Raw genomic sequence first — 16,260 nt, forward strand, 5'->3', positions numbered from 1 at the left:
TTTTTTTACTTCTTCCTATATTCTTTGTGGTGTGATTGTAGAGTTCTTGTCATTAAATGACAAGGGCAAATCCCCTTCTCTTGACCTCAGTCAGAGCTGCATGACTTGCTTTGGCCAACTCGATGTCATCAGAAATGGAAGTGAACCTCTTCCTGGCCTAGACCATTAGAGATTTGATACTTAGTCTTGCTTCCTTGAGTTCTGCCATCACTGCGAGGACAGCAGGCATGGGGAGAAACTACTACTGAGAGGTCACGCCCCTGCCTCTACCCATCCTGTGAGCAGAGGTCAAGGATGGTTATATAACTTAAGGGGTGGATAACTTCTGCTCAATGATACTACAGGGTCAAGACACCTAGAGCAGGTCACTACACCCAGCAAGGCCCTTTCTTTGTTCAGCTTCTCGGATCAAACACCCAGAAAGCCTACCCTGGTGGAGGCAGTGACAGCTGTTGTTTTAGTCAGGTTGCCAGCAAACATGAATCCTGAAGTAAAGACCACCTGGCTTTGGACACATGGAGCTACCAATGGTTTCTATTTTCAAATAGTTATAGGATACCAGAAGAATGCCATCATTTGACAACATTTTTAAAGATATGCATGTTCAAAAATAACGTTTTATTGAAGCTTGGTCATGCTTGGTTATTAACATCTTCTCTTTCTGCAGCTGCAACAACTACAAGACTACACTGCACTAGAACAGCTTAGCAGAGCTGTCACGGCAAAGCCTGTATAGCTTACACCTGAAATATTTACCTTCAACCTTTTATAGAAACAGTTGACTACATAGGACTCCCCACTGAATCCCAGCTCAGGTCGACAGCATCAGGTAACACCAATACGTCTTAGGGAGCATGCATATTGGAGTGCTATGCACCTTGAGGCCACGTATGGTACAGAACACAGCAGGACCTTCCTCATCCAAAGCAGCCTAAGTTAATATTTGACAAAGATCCACATTTGGAGAGTCTGAAATGAGGGTTACAGAGCTGTAAAGGACAGGATACTATCAGCAGTTGATGCAAGGGTAGTTTCTTCCCCAAATGGCTAGCTTTACCACAAAGGAAGCAAACTCCATATGGAGGTTCTTTGATGCCCATCATCCTTTTATGACGTAGATGGGTGCTGCCAGGAACAGATGTGTCTCACTGTTATGAAAAACCTCAGGTTATTAAACATCTTAAATGATGTATTCTGTAGGTTTTTGAAGTATTTGAACATCACCTATCTACCTATCTAAATTATATTTGCTTAACCTTGAAAAGATATGTAACATGATATTAAGAGATGAATATTAACCTGTATTTATTATCTTAAATAGCTTTCAAAGATTAAACAACTTTAAATAACCTTTTAAAATAAGCCTTATAGGTACAATTCCTTAAATAAAAGTATTAAACAAGAAATATATATATATATATATATATATACAGTGTAACAAAAATAACCTTAAATTTGTATCAATATACATAAATCCATACCAATGTAAAATATTTAAGAGTAATGGGTTGTTCAAAAGTTATTCAACAATCCACCCTTTTATCCCATCATTTCCACACTTTATCCACCTTTCTCCCTTCAGAAAAAGATCCCTGAACCTAATCTCCTTTTTTTATGCTTTTCTCCTAACCATGACCAAATATAATTTGTAACCAACCCCCTTAAATGATGACAAACATCTATAACACATTGAATGGCCAAACATCTACCCCACCTCTTTGGAATGTGGGCATCATGTTCTCTATACTTCTTCTTGCTGTCTGGGGGCACTGGCATCTTTAGGAGACCCTGGGGAAATTGGGATAATAGTCAAGTCCTGGAAGAGTTAGCTGTATTATTTTTAGTCTGGTCTCTGTGCAATGGGAAAGTGCAAGGCTTATCTGAAGTCCTGGTTAGAGTAGTAAGTGAGGCTGGACCATCTCAGCCAGCAGCCTTGAAGCTGTTCTGGATGCAGAACTCTGAGGAAACTGCAACGGGCATTCTGAGAGACCACCCACTTTCATTGGTGTCTGGTCCCCTCACTCTGAAAACACATAAACTTTCAAGGGTAACATAATATCTACATTAATACAAGGATGGACTGTGTGTCATGCACAAGCAAGCCAAAGATGACTTTTTGTTTTATTCTGAGCAGGTAAAATATATGTCATAAAAATATGTAGGTTTTTAGGTTTATCTCTTTATATCTGTAGCCAGTATTTTCAGGGAGTCTCCCCTGCACAAATCTGATCCATCTTGACCTTGAATGAATCCATAGTCTTTCGTTTCCTGTGGAACCAAAAGCATAACCTCTTCTGCAAAGCAAAACTGACTTCCATCTTCAAGTTAAGGCATCCCTAAAATATATAGGCTGGCTTAATTCAGCAATCCCTTTTGCAATCCCATGTGTCTCAGCAGCTGCCATTTGCTCACTGGCATTCAAAAAATTCAAAGATAACACAATAACAGGAATCCAGACTCCCTGAATATTTCCAATTTCTGTGGGACTTACTCTTTTTTATTAATTTATTCTCCCTTTAAAGACTTTATTATTTTTAAACTATTTTTTCTGTGACTGTTTATACCCATTTTTTGAGTGTATGCACATTGTTAAACACTGTAACCTGTTTAGAGATTTTCTGTCTGGATCTGTCTTTACTTCATACCTGTAACCTTTACTGTCAGTGAGAAAATCCCACCATACATCTTAGCTGATGGTGCACTGTCAGTTCAAGCAATCAGGCAGCTGGAGACTAGGAATCTGCATTTGGCTCTGGTGTTTTTTTTTATTGTTTTCACTGAGCTATATATTTTTCTTCAATCCCCTTCCTTTTGTTCTGTTTTTTGAACCATTTTTAAAGCTTTCTCAGGTCTTATGTGGATATACCTGGTCCCACATTGGACACCATTTGTAGTCAGACTTTTTCTGTCATGTCAGTCAGCTCCCAAATAACCACATAGAGACTTCTTAGTAATCATGAAAGCTCATCTGATAGCTTAGGCTTGTTTCTAACTAGTTCTTATAACCTAACCCATAATTTTATTAATCTGTGTGCTGCCCCAAGGCTTGTTTACCTCATCTGCATACTGCCCATCCTGTTCGCTCTGTTTCTCATGGTGTCTCTACCCTTCTTCTTCCCAGAGTCCTCTGTACCTGGAAATTCTGCCTACCTATTGGTCATTCAGATTTTTATTAAACCAATCATGGTGACATATCTTCACATGGTGTAAAGGAATATCCCACAACAGCTGAGCCATCTTGTCAGCCCTGATATAAATTATTAAATTAATTTTAATAATAATATTGAGCTTAGCATTGAACAGATGCAAGACAATCATGAGAAAAAAATCACAATGACAGTGGTCAAGATGCTAACACTTGGCAAACGCTGAAAGGTGACATCTAAGCTCTCCCCTCTGTGACTTCAGGACACAATACTAAACACATTTATCAAGAGACAATGTGATTCTAGCTCTTCCTCTGCCAGTTACTGACTGCGTAACCCCAGACAAGTTATTTGTCCTCTCGAGGTCTCAATCTCTTTGTTGTAGAATGGAGCTAACCTTTGTCCTCACCGCTATGACGTATGGTGAGGTCAGGTCTGCCACCACCCTGTCTCCTTCTCTCCCTCATAGCCACAGCCCTGCTTTTGCTTGTGTCTACCTCTACGCATGTAGCCAGGAACTTCTCAGGAAACTGAGATAGAAGCTATTTAACTGCCTTTGATTTTGCCAGTATCTTGTCCAGGAGCGGGGATGTGATCTCATACCACCCACAGGCATGAGAGACTTGGAGAACATCGTTTAGCACCTGAGAGAGGGTCACTGGAAATAACACTCTCTTCTCTGCCAGGGTATTACTGGGTCTTTGTGTGGGTCCTAAGACCAGTCTAACAATTTACCTCCAGTCTGAGGATGATGCCCTGTTTGGGAGGGCAGTGGTTGAGAGTTTGGGGAGTCTGGGCTGGGTGAGACTGTGTAGTAGCTCACTCAGTCAGCCTGACTCAGCTTCCTCGAGACATCAAGTCTGAGGGCTAAAGCTACAGACCTTGTTCATGTTTGGGTTCAGCATCCCTTACCCAGGATGCTTCAGACCACAAGCATTTGGATTTTGGGTTTGTTTGGGTTTTTTTTTTCAGAATTGTGAATATGTTCATTTACAAAATGAGAACCCTTAGGGTAGGCCCCATGTCTAACCATGAAACCCATTTCTATTTCATATGTACCTTTCACCCAACCTGCAATGTCATAAAGGGTTTTTAACAACTTGTCTGTCAAATTTCATGCTGTGGAATTTTCCTCTTGTTGGAGTCGCTAGAGTTCTGAATTTTGAAACATTTTGTTTTCGGGATTTCCAGAGTAGGGGCACTTGGCCAACATTTGCAGCTAAAAGAATCCTGACACAGATTTGTGCGGTAGCCAGTCCCTCCCCCTCCATGTGTCACTGCCCCCTGCCACTTTCCACATGATGATACAGCACCAAGTCCCTCAGCAAACAAGGATCCCCGAACTTTGAAAGTCCTGACCTCCAGGACTATAAGAAATAAACCTCCATTTTTTTGTTTGTTGTTTTGTTTTGTTTGTTTTTTGAGACAGAGTTTCTCTGTGTAACTTTGGAACCTGTCCTGGAACTTACTCTGTAGACCAGGCTGACCTCAAGCTCACAGAGATTTGCCTACCTCTGCCTCCCGAGTGCTGAGATTAAGGGAGTGCTCCACAGCCTGGCTCCCTCGTTCTTTATAAGCTACCCACTGTCAAGCCTTCCCTCATGGCAGCACCAAACAGTCTAAGCTCGTGTTTATGAGCCATCTCTTTCTTTCTCCGGGTTCTCTGCTGTCTTCCATCCAATTTCCCTACCTCTTGTAGCAGAGGTGAGAGCCTTGTGGCATCAGGGTGACTGACATAGCCCTGGAAAGATATGAACCTAAATGGAAGACTGATTGGAAGTCTCCAGGCGTCCACGTACTTCCCACTGGAGTGGGTGCTACCCATAGAGGTTCGTCAGTTTCTGGTACTGGCATGAAGGCAGCCAGCTTGCCTGCAGCTGATGAATTTTAAAAGAAGCATAGAATAATTTTTAATAACCTTGAAGCTGAAAGAGTAATAAATATTTCAAAGCTTGGCTCGTCTGAAGCCTATCTCTGCAGTAGATTAGCTCGTTCACCGATGACCGTCTGAAGCCTCTCTTTGCCGTGGTTTAGCTCCTTCACTGATGACAGATTTGGCAGCAGGGAAGGGGGATGAAAAGATTAACAGATTTCGAAAGACATGTTGGACATGAAAGTGTCTCTGACCATTTAATTCTTAGAGAACCCCATGAAGCAGGAACTGCTAACTCCCCAAACCCAGCCACAGCTAGGGAACGAGCCTCAAGCCTGGCTTATCTTCTGACCCAGGCATGACCTAGCCTTCCTACTCCAGCCCTGAGACTTAACCAATCCAGCCTACCCAGGCTTAAACACCTGTATGCTTGTCATCTGTCAGGCCTCGCAGCCTAGACAAGGAGTGAGGGCTATGAGGCAGGGGCATGTATCTCCCACCCATGCCAGTTCTCAGCGGGTTAGAGAAAGAACAAAGCTGCCACACCCCTAGAACACACAAGAGAATGTGACTATGGGGACCCCAAGACAGAACAGAGACCCCAGAGAAGCCACAGGGAGACAAGTTTGAAATCCATAGAAGTCCAGTGTCTTATACAGATGCCCAGCTAGGCAGGAGTGAGCTTTCTTTTCCTAGAGGTATGTAAACAGAGGCCAAACTGTCACCTCCTGGAATAAGGTGCGGGGACTCTGCCTTGGTTGACAGTAGACTGGTGGGATTGAAATGACCTTAGTTCTTGGAGAATTTGTCTGAGCCAGCGGGCAATGCATTATACTCTAAGCACCTGCTTTGACCAACCCCTGCCTTTCCCCCACGACTCTGAAATTATTATTAGTCTGATTTTACAGGTGCTCAAAGAAAGTAAGTGGCTTCTCCGGGGTTACAAAGCTTGCCACCATGTCCACATGTCTCGGTGCCAGTGAACTTGTCCTTCTGCATGCTCCTTGCAGTCAGTCCCGCTTGTGGGAAGCAAGCCGGTGTGGTCTTGCTCCAACTGGCGGTCAGTAGTCACTTCCGTGTATTGAGTTTGCCCCAGGTTCCTTCCAGCATGTCACAGTGTTATCCCCCCTGATCCATCCAAGCCATCTTTCTCACTGATGAGGGAACTGACCCTCAAAACCAATGTACCTTGCCTGAGGCCACAGCCAGTCTGGCGGAGCTAGTCTGGTACAGAAAGCCAGCTATGCGATCACTCGAATTTCTGCAAGGGCACTGACTGCAAGGCACCCTAGACAACCCCAGAGACAAGGAGAAGCCGAGTGGAATAGGGGGGCTCAGGACAGTAAAAAGGGGGGACTGATAGAGATGGTGAGAGGCTGACAAAGACCTTCAGGCCAGAAGCATGACTACAGAAAGGAAGAGGTCAGCCCACAACCCAGTGGTGTGGGTGACCTGTGGCTTGAGAGAAGGCCCTGCTCCTCCCTGAGCTTGGGATAAGCCATGGCTTAAAGTGAAGCTCACGCCTTAGCAGGACAAGAGGACGATTAGGAAACTGAGGCAAACAGAGTCAGCAAATGCTCACAGCACCATAAACCCAGCGCCACCTAGGTGGGAACACGGTCCTTTACCCTCTCTGTGCCAGTGAGGCTTGCAGCGGGGCACTCCCAACCTTTGCCAAGAATGAGGTCCCAACTCCTCAGAGAAAAACCTGAGGAGGCAGGAAATGAGGGCCTCCTTCTCTTCTTGTGTCCCCTTAACTTTTGTCCTGTCTCTCTATCCTGCCTCAGCTCTACCTTCCAGGCGGTGGATGTCCTAGGCCCTCCTGATCCAATGCTCACTTACCCCTCATGTAGTATTCTACATGTGCCCAGCCTCTCAGATCTCATTTATGTCTTTTGCCTTTTTCAAGACAGATGCTTTACAGAGCCCGCTTTCCAAACATGAGTGGTGGCAGAAAGAGAGAGCACCCCCCACTGCCTGCCCTAGCCTGAGACACCCCCCCCCTTTAGCTTTTAAGTGCCTCCACCCAGGTCAAGTCAGATGCTTCTCCATGGGGAAGAGTTTCAAGGCGAGCCAGTATGAATCAGAGCTGGAGTTAATTGCTTGATTTTAATTCGACATAGATCTTAAGCACTGGAGATACTCAGGGAGCAAGAGACAAACCCACCTGTGGATATGAGCTTCCCAAGGGAGAGTCCCCTTGAAGTGTCTGAGTGGTGATTGTACATAGGATTTTGGAAGCTCTCAAAACCTCATTGTTGAATGGGTTTCTAGGGGACTCTCCCCCCGACTCTGTCTATGTTCCCCTCGTCAATTACTGAGAGTATAGGGAAGCTCCGGAGGTTCCTTAGATAGGATTACAATCAGATAGCATAAAACCAGGAGCCACTAAGACTGTACAGGGTCAGAACTTGTCCTGCTGCTGCAAAGGAATTTCTGGGGAGAATCCTGGGAAACTTGAGGCTTACAGCTCGGATGGGAGAAAAGCCCGAAGCAAATGTAATCATATTGGAACTCTGATTGGCAAGAGGCTTCAGTCAGATTCCAGGATGGGGTTTTTATTTCCTTCCCCTGGCCCCAAAACTTTTTCACTGCCTAACCTGCCTCCTGACCACCTTCCAGGCAGTTGATGCTCCAGTTCCCTTTGATCATGTGGTCACTCACCCACCTGTAGTTTTGTGAGACACCATGTGCCTATCCCCACATCAGGCACTTTCCAGTCCAGAACCCTTGCTGCTCTGGACCGGAATCCATAGGTCCCTTGAATCGAGAGTAAGGAAGCAATTCAGTCATGTATGCACAGCTAGGAAGAGGCAGGGGCAGTCCTCAAGTCCGGCGTCCTTGATGTCGTACTGCTCTTGAGCCATGTGTGCCCATGCGTCTGCAGGTCCTGGTTTCCAACCGTCCTGGCACCTGTCACAGTTTAGCAGGTTACCATGGTATCGCTACCCAGCACCGGGGCAGCAGGGACCACCATCTGTTTACACTGCTGTCAGAGGAATTGATGTCATGTGAAACTGTCAGCTCAGCAGGGAGGGAGGAGGAAGAGTGGGCGGCTACAGAAGCTTCCAAGCCATCTAAACCCATCTCCATCAAGAGCCACTGCTCCCGGAGGAAAATGGAGAAGGGGGGCTGTGAGAGCACTTCCCGAGGGGCAGAAGTGAGTGGCTATTGTATTATCCTTCCCATTTGCTGCGGCCACAATTCACAAGCTCTTGTCGCTCTCACAGCCCTGGGGTGGCTGCCACCAGCCCCTCCTTTACAGATGTTCTATGGGATAAAGCAAAGGCTGGAGACAAGAGGAGCTCTTTCAAGGTCAGAGGAAGTTGGGTCCACTAGGAATAGCTCCCCAGTTCTCAGACAGCCAGGTCCAGGGAAGCACCAGGAAACTTGCTGTTGGCCACGCATGTGGAAAGAGGAAGAGGACAGGCCATGAGAAAGACTGGCCATGAGCAGTGACGCTGGATTCCACGGTTCAGCCATGACCAACGCTTCAATAAGGAGAAAGCAACTACCCAGGACACCCTTTCCAAGGGACAGTTCCAGAAGCATAACCAGAGGTAGGATTTGCCACTTTCCTGCTCAGCATCCACCCATTGCTCCTCAGTCACAGCCTCTCATTCTCCTGGGGGAAACTGCCGGTCTCACCCATGCGGCCTTAACAAGGCTGATAATCTAGATCTAACCCAGCTGACAGATCTCAACCCCTGCCTGTGACGACTGGCTCAGGCAGTTATGTGATCTGAAACAAAGCAATGAAAATCAGGAATCAGGAGAAGAACCCTCTCCTCTGCTGGATGACTAACAAGGGGCATACAGGCTAGCAGTGTGCAGCCATCTCGACTCTGTACAGGAGAAGCTAGCCTGAGCAAGCAACCAGCAGCGGCATGAAAGCAAGGGCAGGAAGCAGAGAACAGCAGGTTTTTCTCTCTGAACCCAATCAATCTGAAGCACAGTCTTGTCCTGAAGCAATAGCTGGGTTTTCGGACACTTCTTCTTGGGATAGGTTGACACCATTCATTTCAGGGACAGAGCCCTGTGGAATTGGGAATAATTGGTTTAAACAAAAATCTGGGCGGGGCCAGGTGGAGATCCCCAATAACAAGTTCAGCAACAAGAGTGGCTGCTTACTTCAAAGAGAGCGCAGAGTAAGTAGAAGTGAGCTGCCAGAGGAGAGGAGCTCAGGCTGCCCCAGAACCCCCTCTTCACCTCACCTCTGCAGCACCAGCCACACTCCCAGGCTCTCCCAGAACCCCTCTTCACCTCACCTCTGCAGCACCAGCCACATCCCAGGCTGCCCCAGAGCCCCTCTTCACCTCACCTCTGCAGTACCAGCCACATCCCAGGCTGCCCCAGAACCCCCTCTTCACCTCACCTCTGCAGTACCAGCCACATCCCAGGCTGCCGCAGAGCCCCCTCTTCACCTCACCTCTGCAGTACCAGCCACATCCCAGGCTGCCCCAGAGCCCCCTCTTCACCTCACCTCTGCAGTACCAGTCACACTCCCAGGCTCTCCCAGAACCCCTCTTCACCTCACCTCTGCAGCACCAGCCACATCCCACGCTCTCCCAGAACCCCCTCTTCTCCTCACCTCTGCAGTACCAGCCACACTCCCAGGCTCTCCTAGAACCCCCTCTTCACCTCACCTCTGCAGTACCAGCCACACTCCCAGGCTGCCCCAGAACCCCTCTCCAGCTCACCTCTGCAGCACCAGCCACATCCCAGGCTGCCCCAGAACCCCTCTCCACCTCACCTCTGCAGTACCAGCCACACTCCCAGGCTGCCCCAGAGCCCCCTCTTCACCTCACCTCTGCAGCACCAGCCACATCCCAGGCTGCCCCAGAACCCCTCTTCACCTCATCTTTGCAGCACCAGCCACATCCCACGCTCTCCCAGAACCCCCTTCACCTCACCTCTGCAGCACCAGCCACATCCCACGCTCTCCCAGAACCCCTCTTCACCTCATCTTTGCAGCACCAGCCACATTTCTACAAATGAGATGACCAGGCATTTAGAAATATTGCTCAGAAAGGACTCTGGCTGCCTCAGTGACCCTCTGGTCCTGAGTTAGTCTCAATACTTTAGGAAAATTCTTTCCCTTCCTAGAAGGATGTGAGTTGTCTCTTCTATAAAGTGGAAATGCTTTTTCGCATAGTGTTGGAGACAAGGGAAGTGGAGAGCAAACAAGACACACCACCCTCGGGAACAGGAAGAACTTGACCTGCCACAGCCCTCCGTGGGACACCAGTCTTCTACAAAGTAAGGAAAGATTTCAGGTAGAAAGCGCTTCCTTTGCAAGTATATCTGCCACTGGTTTCTAAAGATACAGATTGAAATACGAATGGGTCCGACCGTCTGATGCTTCAAAGTGATACAGAGGGAGAGAGTGGGGAGGGGGAGACACAGAAGCTGCAAAGCTGTAATAAATGTCAGGGAGGTCACTGCTGCTTTTACTAATAGTGTCTCATTTGCAATTTTTAAAATAAAATGTCAAAAACTAAATAAGTAAAAAGCCCTGCCTGATACCAGGGTGGACTGCTCCAGTGCACGTAGCCGGGCAAAGGGAAACAAAAGGAAGTGACTGGAATAACCACTTGGGCTTTCTGGTTTCCAGGGAGGCTAAGGCAGAGCCGAAACCAACAGTTACTTGAGTCTTCATTGACGAGAGGGGAGAGTGTTATAGAAGTCCTCAGGAGACAAGTGGAGAAGTTTCCCAATGGGCAGAAGTGTCCCACCTTGACAAAATTCCTCAGGTACCAAGAGCAGCAAAGAAGCCACAGAACCATCAGTCCTGCAGCATCCCAGAGCTGTTGGAGTGAGACAGGGAGCATCACCATGGTAACCAATGGGTACCAATGTCCAGAGACAAGGTGACCCTCAGGAAAGATTCAGCAAGGTCTAAGAATGTGAAACGCCATACCTTAAACCAGGGGTGAGATGCCCCACGGGGACTGACACTGACCTTCTGGTCTGTCAGAGATGATTGGGTTTTAAATTGATTTTAAAAAAATTAAGAGCTGTGGGCTGGTGAGCACAAGGCAGGAAGCCATGGCAACGCTCATCATTGTGGGGTCCAAAAAGAAGGGTTCTGACCTTGTGAGTGAGACCCTAGACATGTCCTTTGTCTCCTCAAGACACAGCTGCTTCATCTATAAAAATAAGAATTGTAGGACCTGGGAGGGTGGGACCCGCTGGAAAGGTTCCAGCATGGGGGGGGGGGGGCGGCTGCCTAGCACAAGGCCCAGGGCAACCCTGACTCCTTTGTCCTCCTCCACACAGGGCAATCCTGGCTCCTTCCTCCTCCACACAGGGCAATCCTGGCTCCTTCCTCCTCCACACAGGGCAATCCTGACTTTCACTTCCTCCTCCTCTCCACTCCCTGCATCTAAGAAGCAGGCACGTAAATGGAGCTGTAATTAATATGCAGTCGGCAAAGGCTAATTAAGAATTTATTTTTGCTCCTTGGCTAATGACAGTTTGAAGTCTGTTTTCTCGTTTTCCTGGTTGGCGACACAGAGTCCCCAAAGTCCTCTGTCGTGAGTCAGGAGGCCCTGGTTGGAGCTGCAAACAGGAATTAGTCATCGCAGAAGCCAACTGCACATCCCCGGGTCATCTGCGTCCACGGGCAGCGAAGACAAACTCACACAGGCAGCTCCCAGCTTCCTCTCAACTCGCTCCTTTCCTGGTCTTCTCCACCTCGAGCACTGAGATGCTGCCGTCTTCCAGGACTATCTTAGATTACCTCCCTTGCCCACATCTCCCCATCCCAGCCCGAGCCAAGGCTGCAGGCTGCATCACGCTCTTGCCATCTGCCCACTTCCAGCCACATCCCCATCTTCTCCCAGCTTCAAGCTGCCATCTCGTCTTAGCCAGAACTCTACACGGATCTTGCTCCATCCTCCCTATGCCTGACAGTGAGTTTCCCCAAATATAAAGCAGAACACTTAAAATATTAACCAAAGCTCTCTACTGGTTCCACATGGGACTAAGAACAGAGGCCTGCTCCACCCAGCAGCCACTAACCCCGACTTCCCACTCTTCTCATTAAACACAGCTCCATCTTTGCCTGTACGGTGTCACAACTTCAGGACCTTTCTGTTTCTCTGCCACACTTTTTCTTACTTTTAAAGTCTTTAAGCCTTACTGCAGCTGCCTCCTCCTTTCTCAGGTGCTGGTTCTGGTGTCTCTTTCCTCGGGAGACAGGCTCCCCGACTGTACCCTGTAAAGCGAGCCTCTCTGTCCCACAGCTCTGTGATGTAAAAGTGTGCCAAAGATAGCCCTGTGGATTGGTCCCAAGGTTGTTTCCTCACAGCAGACTGAGTCTAGTTAATTCAAAAACCCACAGTGGAAAACTCAAATGGCTACACATCTACTTGTTTTTAGAATAGCTCACTAAAGAAATGTTTTTATTTACTCTGGACCGGAAGCTGTGCATATTCCATAAAACTATACCTTCTTCTGCTGGATATTAACAAAAATAACTTATAAGTCTCAGGGCTCTACTGCCTCTGGGAAAAACTGACACCAAGGCCCTGATGTATCCTGAGCAACATCACCTGGATATGTCAACATCACCTGGATATGCCCACGTAGCCCAGAACCTCAGCTTTTAGGGTTCTCTTGTCCTCCGCCACTTTTGGATGGTAGCTCCTTGAACAAAACTTCTTTTAAAAGCCCCTAGGCTCTCCCATCCCCCTCCCCTCTATCAGCCATGCTAAACCACTTCCCTCATACAATTGTTTTTCTGAGACTGTGTGGTTAATTTGTTTTTTGTCTCTCTTTTTATCTCTCTCCCTCATTAAAATATAAAATCCACATAAGCAGGCGAGAAGGCTATGAAAAATAAATTTTCATGCTGCCCTAGTTACTTTCCCATTGCTGTGAGGAGACCATGGCAAAGGCAGCTTACGGAGGAGTTGATTTGGGCTTGCAGTTCCGGAGGGAGATCCATCAGGGTGGGCAGAGGCAGATGCCTCAGATCAAGCAGTAGTACTTCTCAGTCTCTACCCTAGAGAAGTGTCCCCACATCCTTCCAAGGAAGAATATTTAAAACCGTCCTCTGTGGGATGGCGCACGCCTTTAATCCCAGCACTTGTGGCAGGGCCAGGTGCATCTCTGTGAGTTCAAGGCCAGTCTGCTCTACAGTGTAAGTTCCAGGACAGCAAAGACTATGTACAGAGATCTTGTCTCAAAAAGAAAAAAGATGTTTAAAAAATGTAAAATAAGAATTTGAACCACCAGTAAGCTAGAGTATGCATCGTCTTCTCTATTCTTCACATAGGTACAGCTGAAAATCCTGGGGATCATGCACACAACAAACACCAAAGGACTCAAAGGTAGAAGAAGGAAGGCAGATTAAATAGGACACAAGGAACACATGATGTTAAAATTTGTGGGACTTTCCTGCCTGCTGTGTCACAAATTAAAGCTAAAGAAGAACAGCAGCTGAGAAATGCCTATGTACACCAACCCAAACGATAAAGCCCACAAAAGGGCTTCCTTTTGGGCTAGTTAAGGCTTTCTGCTGCTACGACAAAACATCTGAGGGAAACAATGTGAGTTTGTTTTGGCTGTGGTTTCAGGGTTTGGTCAGCTAGCTCCTGTTGCTGCGTCGCGGTGAGCAGAGCATCCTGACAGAAGGACAGGAAAGAACGAAGTTGCTCAATGTGTGGCAGCGGGGTAGAAGAAAGACAGACTGAAGGAAGGGACCAGGGAAAGAGCACTTTTCAAAGGTGTGATAAACCCTACCTTTTAAGTCTCTAGTCCAATAATGCTGTCAAGTTATGAGTCTATCAACAGATTAATCCATTTAAAAAGCCAGAGCCCTCTTATTTCAGTCACTTCCAAAAGCCTTCGGGGGTGGGCATTTTCCATGCAAAGGACCACTAAATGTGCAGCCCAGAAAGACAGAAAGCCATTTATCAACAATTGATAAACTGAGAGAAAGACTATAGACCGACCCCTTGCCACCAAGCTATGGCCAAGCTGGGAGACTTGACCTCCATCCCACCTGGCTATAAGCTTCCCACCCCAGCCTTAGATACTGTCAACAAGTGGGGAGCAGTAGTAAGCCCCTCTCACCTGGGGTGGCAGGGAAAGATTACTCCTTCCAGCCAGGCGGTGTCTATGGAGATGTTGTATGGAGCTGGATAAAATGGGTCAACTCCCTGAAAACTGCAACTACTTCCGTCTTCCCAAATAAGAAGTAGATCATTTGGGGAGCCCCATTAAGGACTCCAATTCATAATTTTAAACCTTCCAAAAACAATCTCCAGACCCAGATGGCCTCACTGAAGAATCCACCAAATGTTCAAAGTCGCACCAGTTCTGTGCGATCTCTCCCAGAAAACAGCCAAGGGAGAAACACAGCCACGCTCACTCTATGAAGCTAGTACTACCACGATACTAAAATCAAAGATAAACACAGACTCCAGGGGAGGGGAGAACCATGACCACAGACCAGTGTCCTTCATGAATATAGACACAACTTCCTCGGTAAAATATTAGCAAACAGAATTTGTAATATTTCACCATGAAATGCATCAAATATCTAAAAACCAACCCTCTATATTAACAAAGCAAAGAAGAAAAATAGTATGGTAAGTGATCGATGTCAAAAGATTCAATGACCCATTCATGATCAAAACTCTGAGGAAAAATAGGATTAGGGAGAACTACTTAACCTCGATCAAAATGTCTACACAAAGTCTACAACTAATACTGTAGCTAACGTACGCATGGAGAAAATGGCATGTATTTCCTCCATAAAACAGAAAAGACTAGCGCATCTAATCTTTGCACTCTTATTCCTCCTGGGTACTAAAAGCTATAGCCAGTGTCATAGTGCAAAGGTGTGTGTGTGTGTGTGTGTGTGTGTGTGTGTGTGTGTGTGATATATATATATATATATATATATATATATATATATATATGAATTGAGCTTGGAGAGATGACTTCAGTGGCTAAGAGCTCAGGGTGCTCTTCCAGAGGACCCAGTTTCAATCCCCAGCATCCACATGGCAGCTCACAATCATGGGTAACTCTAGTTCCAGGTAATCCGATGACTTTTATTGGCCTTCAAAGTACCAGGCACAGACATGGTGCACAGACATACATGCAGGCAAAGACTCATACACATAAAAAATAAAATTAAAAAAATTAAATACAACAAAAGAAATTAAAAGTATGCCAACTAAGGCTGGGGAGACTGCTCAGCGAGAAAAGGACTTCTAGCACTAGCATGAGGGCAGAAGCTCAGATCCCTCGACGCCAGCACTCACGGGTGGAAACAGGATGTCCCAAAGGCAAGAGAGCTAGCCAACCAAGCCAGAACAGAACTCTGGGTTCAGCAAGAGACCTTGCCCCAGGATGTCACGTGGAGAACTCAATGTAAACCTCGGGCCTTCACATGTACTCATACACACACACACACACACACACACACACACACACACATGAATATACATACATGTGTGCAAATACCCTGCATTCATATCATACATGCATGCATATGCACCCTAGAAGTATGCAGACTGTGCAGGAATAAACAAAAGTATCAATATTTTCAGATGTCATAATTATATATGTACAACATATATAATTAATTCTAAGGAACATAAAAATAAAACCAAAACCTTAACTATGAGTGAATTTGGCAAGACTGAGGAGTAAGATAAGCGTGCAAAAATCAGGCATGCTTCTGGATGCTAGTGCCAAGATGCTACAAGCTCCAATCCAATGCCACTTGCAATCACTCAGAGGAGAGGAAGTGACATACCTAACAAGACATGTGCAGGACTTATGTGCTGAAATATACAGTGCTGATAAAAGAAATCAAAGGCCTAAATCAGGTTATATAAAGACTGCCGTGCTCACAGAGCAGAAGACTTGACATAGCAAAAATATTAATTTTCCCCAAAATTAATGTACAGATGCAACACAATATCCAAACCCAAGAAATATTTCTATAGCTATAGGAAAGACTATTCTAAAACTCATGTAGAACAGAAAAGTAGCTAGAATAGCTAATGTAATTTTAAAAATCAAGAATAATGTGAGAGAAATCAGTCTACTCGATTTCCAAACTTAGGTTGTCCTCATTGTATAGAAGTTCACTGAGATGTATAGACTTTGGGTCTGGTAAATATCAGGGTATAAAGTCTTATTTGCAACATTTCCTTTTTTATTACTTTATTAATACTAGGCATCAAAATTTCCACTTCCTCCCCTCCACCCACTTCC

At 46.2% G+C, this 16,260-nt stretch overlaps 1 long non-coding RNA gene across 1 annotated transcript; it reads left to right on the forward strand.

The window, feature by feature from the left end:
• Positions 1-8,358: 8,358 nt before the first annotated feature.
• LOC121445792 lies at positions 8,359-11,618 on the forward strand. The gene is made up of 4 exons (XR_005974007.1): positions 8,359-8,579; positions 10,175-10,278; positions 10,634-10,889; positions 11,299-11,618. It is a non-coding gene; the product is annotated as an uncharacterized LOC121445792 (long non-coding RNA).
• Positions 11,619-16,260: the final 4,642 nt, after the last annotated feature.

The sequence above is a fragment of the Microtus oregoni genome, unplaced genomic scaffold (assembly GCF_018167655.1).
Source record: "Microtus oregoni isolate MIOR12 unplaced genomic scaffold, Mior012 000676F_ref0000127, whole genome shotgun sequence".
In the NCBI taxonomy this organism is placed as follows: Eukaryota; Metazoa; Chordata; class Mammalia; order Rodentia; family Cricetidae; genus Microtus; species Microtus oregoni.